The sequence below is a fragment of the Rhinolophus sinicus genome, linkage group LG12, assembly GCF_036562045.2.
Source record: "Rhinolophus sinicus isolate RSC01 linkage group LG12, ASM3656204v1, whole genome shotgun sequence".
NCBI classification, from domain to species: domain Eukaryota; kingdom Metazoa; phylum Chordata; class Mammalia; order Chiroptera; family Rhinolophidae; genus Rhinolophus; species Rhinolophus sinicus.
In genome coordinates this window covers 55,014,823-55,020,822 of record NC_133761.1, presented here as the reverse complement: position 1 = coordinate 55,020,822, position 6,000 = coordinate 55,014,823, and positions in this window count along the sequence as shown.

The window sequence follows — 6,000 nt, the reverse complement described above, 5'->3', positions numbered from 1 at the left end:
ATCCAGGGAGCATAGGTTCCAAGACTCCCAGTGGATGCCTGAAACCACAGGTAGTACTGAACGCTATTTATACTGTTTTTTCCTATACATGTACCTATGATAAAATTTAATTTATAAATTAGGCACAGTAAGAGATGAACAATAACTACTAATAAAATACAATAATTATAATATACTGTAACAAAAGTTATGTGAATGTGGGCTCTCTCAAAATATCTTCTGTACTGTGCTCACCCTTTTGTGACGATGGGAGAAGATACAAGGCGGCTGTGATGAGATGAAGTGAGGCGGACACGTGAGACAAACGGATGATCCACTTCTGGGAAAAGATGGAGCAAGACGGACCGACACAGGACCAGGGAGAGTTCATCAGCCTACTGAGGAGGGCAGTCAACTTAAAAATTATGCGTTGTTCATTTCTGGAATTTTCTATGTAATATTTTCTGGACCACAGTTGACCACGGGTAACAAATCGCAGAAAGCAAAACCGTGGATAGGGGGAGACCACAGTGCGAAGGGCTGTGCACACAGCCGTTCACCCCACAGGCTGCTCACCGAGCCTGGACTGTGTCCTCGGACAGTTCCAGTGAAGACCGAGCTTTCCGAGGACACTTAGGTGCGGAGCATGGCACCCTCCTCGGTGACGGGTTGACATGCAAAAAGATGCCTGCAGAAAACTCAAACCCTTCGAATTAAGCATATTTTAAGGCCAGAATCATAGTCCAGTGTGAGGGACACAGAACCCGTTTTCATGTCATATGAAGAGCAACCGGTAAAATAAATACAAGTCTCCTTTGAATTAACTATTTCATCTTTTTATTTCAAAAGAAGATTGGGTACCAAGAAGCAAAAGAGTGAAGCAGTTAAAACCAGCAAACCTGCAAAGTAGGAAAGAAATAGAAAGGGAGCCACGGATCAGATTTCAACGCTATGGTTGCTTAATGCAAACACAGGGCTCCGACGCTGCAAATCTGTCACATTAAGTCCGATGACACCAGCAGGCTCGCTGATCCATCAGAGCGACAGGGCTAGGCCCCTTTCCTGCTGAACCTTAACTTGACACATTCCAGACACATGTCATGCACATATAGGTTACACTTTTATGGTTCCATGAAATTGCATGCAATTCACACAGACAATCAATTTGAAGGCACTGTATTGTGCAGCTGGAGCTGCTACTTTCTGGCAAGTCCTTCCTACGCTGTCTTGCATGTGGTCCTCCTTTTATTTACTCCTATTTGAAACTTTGGTGCAAAACCCAGGAGCCTAGAAGCCTACTCACCCTGCCCACGATTTTGGTTTCAGGTCTCACCCTCTCTTCCACTTGCCCTTCCTAGAAGATGTTTCCTGACAATAAGATCCCCTTTATTTGAATTTACAAATGATTTGAGTAGAGCAGCAATTCGCAATTTGTTGCCTTAAAACAAGTTATCAGTTTCCTTTCCCGCTGAAATGCAGCAAGGCTGTAACTCAGAAATTCCATGAGATAAGATACGAGGTTCTGTATGTACATTAAATAATTTCTAATTCTAATCAAAATACGGCCTTGTACACGTTTAGGTGAACCTTAATTTTTCAAGTGTCACTTTAGGCCTACTTCCAGAGTAGAAAGCACTAGACTCATGGGTTGCACGCATTTACATCTTTAGCAAAGAAAACAGCTCTGCATAATCTTTTAAGGACACAAACGCACATTTCTAATTTTAAAACCTATAGCAAAGCAAGATAACATGAGACTAACCCATTTGGACCATAAGAAATTCACCTTTAAATTTATCTATTGTGTTAGTCTACTGTGTGCTTTTGACCTATCAACTTGGTGGGTCTGAGAAGGAAAACGTATTTAACATTCTAAATCTCATCATGGAACGGTATATGTTGTTCTCTACCCAGAAAGGTTCATCGCTGACTCCCCCACCGCTCAAAAAGTACCAAAAAAATATTTCCTGTCATTCACTCTCACGCTCATCTGACTCCCCAAAGGGTCAGCAGAAAGTACAATGGAACTGGTTTCTCTTCAGGTCAAGTAAAAGGTTTCGAAAACTCCTCCCAGAAGCGAGGCAACAGAAAGCTTTAAATGAGAACTTGCAACGGTCCAGCTCTGCCTGCTCACAGCAGATATCGCTGGCCCTGACTCACCCACTCTCTCTCTACCCCCCGGCTATAGACTTGAGACTTGCAGTGTGTTTCTGTAATTACAGACTGCAGAAGGCTTCCTCAGTCTTATCAGGCAAACCAAAAAAAGAACTTCTATGAAAATATGTAAATACTATAATTGAATATTATAGAACATTTTACATCAACTACAGATGTCTTAAGATAGAATTTTCTTTCTAGCCCATTCATTTTTGTTAGGAACACTTTTTCCCCAAAACACACACACACACACACACACACAAATGAAAGAGGCATTCTTACTGCTAACAAAAATTCCAAAATACACGCCCACCGAGAGAACTGAAGTAAAAAGCTGTTTGCAAAACAGAACTCATCTTTTATAATCCCAAACCTTCCAATTCAACTTCTTTGTACCAATGATGTTCATTGTCGTAAAATCAAGCAAGGACTAAGCAAATCACTCAAATGGCACAGGAGGGTCACCTGTTCTGTCAGGAAATTGCTATGACAGCCTTTGGGTTAAAACAAGGAATGGGGCAAAGCAGGGAGGGTACTACTCTCCTTTTTTTTCCTCTCAAGGATGACAGTGATAGAATAAACAACAGGTTCAGGATATGAAAACCACACAAGTGCCTTCCTCCTCAGGAAAAATAAGGCTGCTTCACGCCACCCAGTTCTGGAGGGTCTGTTTACTTCAAAATGGCTCCTGAACCAGGAAGAGTCTGAAGGACTTTCTGTCCCTCACCTCAGAATTGGAGCCTGGGGCTCATGTCTCACGAGGTCCCATCCCATCGTTAAACTCGGTCTTTCAGAATGGCAGATGTGCTTCCAGGTGGAGGGCAGTAGGCCGGGGAGGATGCACTAACACTACCGGGCAGACCATCATCCCATCTGGAAAGCTCACGAAGGATGCAAAGTGGAGCCCCAGCCCAACATCCACTAACACTGTCTAAGTGACTACGGACCTCAAAATCATCATTCCGTTGATCTTTCCTTCAGGGTTCCCACCGAGGACATACTGTTTCAGTGAGTGGGGCCTAAGATTTTAAAATAATTTGAGATCAGAGAGCAAAACTCAGGCCTTTTCCCCTTCTTTTGGACTACGGAAGAATAAACCAACCGGTAGTCACAGAGGGCACGCTGAATGAAGGACCACAGAACCAAGTGTTCGAGGTAGAAGGAACCTTAGAGACACGGATCAGAGAGGACAATCCACTAGCTCTGCAGTCAGCCTGGCCCCATCCAGTGACCTGCCCACATTCCACACACGGAAGGGAGAGGTGAGAGGGCAAAGCAGGAAGAAGAGAATCATGAAGCCTAAGAAAGGGCGGAGAGTAGATTAAATAGGAATCTTTTAACATTTACTGTCAGACACAGGCTCTTTTATGTGAGGACCAAATACTATCCTCCCCACCCCCGACCCCCATTCAATTTTTAGCAATTGGCACTTAAAATGAAGTATCTACAGAAACTAAATTGTAAATTCCTGGCTCAGGCCTGAAACTCCCACCCCCTTGCTAATGAATGAGAAATCTAAGAAATAATGCCCGATTTTAATATGGATTTCTTCTGAGTATTTAACCCTTCCCATGACTTTTCTCAGGGCGTATTCTTCTCCCTGGAAATCTTAGTGACAAACAGTTCCCACCACCAACCCTTCCCTGCTATGCTGAGGTCTCTGTAAGTTCCTCCCATGTGATTTTCACTTGCTTGACCACTGGGGGTGGCCATGCAGCCTGTGGCTGCCAGACGACACTTGTAATTACCTGCTGAGTTCACCCCCCCACCAAGAACGGGCAAACCTCAGACTTGAGTCCAAGGGTCCAAGGAAACTCCGAAGAAACACTGAAGACACCTAATGCCACAGCAGGCAGAACAAACCAAGTTTATATCCAAGTTCAACCCGGAGGTGACAACACAAATCCTAAACTGGTTTTTCTCTCCTAACATTTAAATGAAGCCAAATCAAAAACGTTTTCAAAAATGTCTTTAATCTTTAAAAAAGGGACTTCAAGGTCCCACGGATGTGACTAAGGGCATGGAACATTAGCACTTTGAAGAACCACATTAAAAAAGCCTCTGTGGCACATCTTTTTCATATGGTTACAATGGTATACATTTTAAATGTAAGCCAAGAATCTGTTTTCTGTTTCTATAGCTTTGAATAGAAGCTTTTGAATCTGATAGGAGAAATAGGACTAACCCACACTTTTCTATATATTTTAAGCCTTCTTGGAAGAACCACCATTTACTAAAAACCAAACCAACACATAAGATTATTCACTGCCTGTATCAGAGATTTCTTCTTTATATATTTTAAATAGTTAGCTGCCACTCAAGAAGTCATTCTTAGAATTGAAGGGGGAAGAGTTAAATCAAATTTACAACATGAAAAACCACAGGGGTGTCATTTGTATATAGACTTTTTCATGAAATAATTGCAAATTTAGTCCCCTAATGAAATGCGTACACTTGTGTAATAATTATTACAATGAAAAGCTGTCTTCTCTCAGAACTTAATTTTGGTGAGAAAAAGTTTAGATTTGGTGATCAGTTCACTGGTGTATTTTTCTAACTAGGAGTTATATGCCTTTAAAAAGTGAGGTAAAGGAGAGTACTCAGCAGATGGTTTTTCTTACTCTCCGCCTCCTACCTACCCGATTGTCTCCCTCTCTGAGGAATCTTGAGGTTCCTATACCGGAAGTTTCCAGAAGTACCCTCTATGCTCAATTTCTCTGAGTATTTAATAGGCTTCACAGAAGTGGCATACAGCTCAGGGACAGTGATCTTTGGGCTCAAACACTTCACTGAAGTTTCAGCTTTAGTTCTTCTCTGTGTTACGTTAATGAGCAGGTATTGGAAGCCTAGTACACGCCTTAAATGACACCAACATTTCAGTTTAGAGTTTATGGAAAACAGGCATCTATAATAACGTTAGTCATTTTGCTTTCGAGATCTTCCCATGTATTGACTTCTTCAGATTTAACAGAAATAACCAATAAACGCGGCCGTAATTCTTTTAACATCCTAAGTTATTATGATCAAGTCATTTACTTACCCTCTCACAAGGACTGTTAACTATATAAAGAAAAACTATTTATAAAGACAGATAAGTAGCCTTCAACGCTATCTTCTTACCAAAACTGAAGTTTGCCTCTTACATGAATTCACCATTGGTGTTCAACAAAGGATTTATCCTAGAACCCACTTAGGTTGATACTGAATATCGCTAACCATCCTAAATTCGCTGTATTAATAGTTTGTTTTCTAATCAACTATTTTTAGCCTTCTTTTATTTGAAGGTTCCAATTTTCCAGTACCATTAACAGATATAAAAAGAATCTCTCAGTTCTGAAAAATTGAGTGACAACAAAGAGAACCAAATCCACAGCCTATTGGGGTGTTGGGAACAGAGAAAACCATTCTAGACCCTGGCCAGTATTTGATTCATATAAATGGCCTCTTGAGGGGTTACCAATTTGAACTTCTTAGTCAAATGTGCTTATAAACTCAAGAGAAAACCGTTCTTAAATGTTCTCTCCACTGTGTCTACGTAGCCAAAGGTACTTTGAACAAACAATTCTGTTCACTTAGCTCCACCAAGATTCCTTATACACACTTTAGGTTTTGATTTCAGAAGCATCTAAGTATAAATATTAAATGGCTTTTCAGTGAAAAGTCAGAGGTATGAAGTTTTCACATCCTTAGGGTTTTGAGGGGATGTACAGATACTAATTCACCTCTCTATTAAAAATAGAAATGGTACTACCAGGATCACCAGGTCTGGAGTTTTGGACTGAATGCTGGAGTAAATGTCGTTAGGGAAGTGGATTTTATAACAGCTGCATAAAGGAATTCAGAGCTCCAAGAGAGCTGTCACTC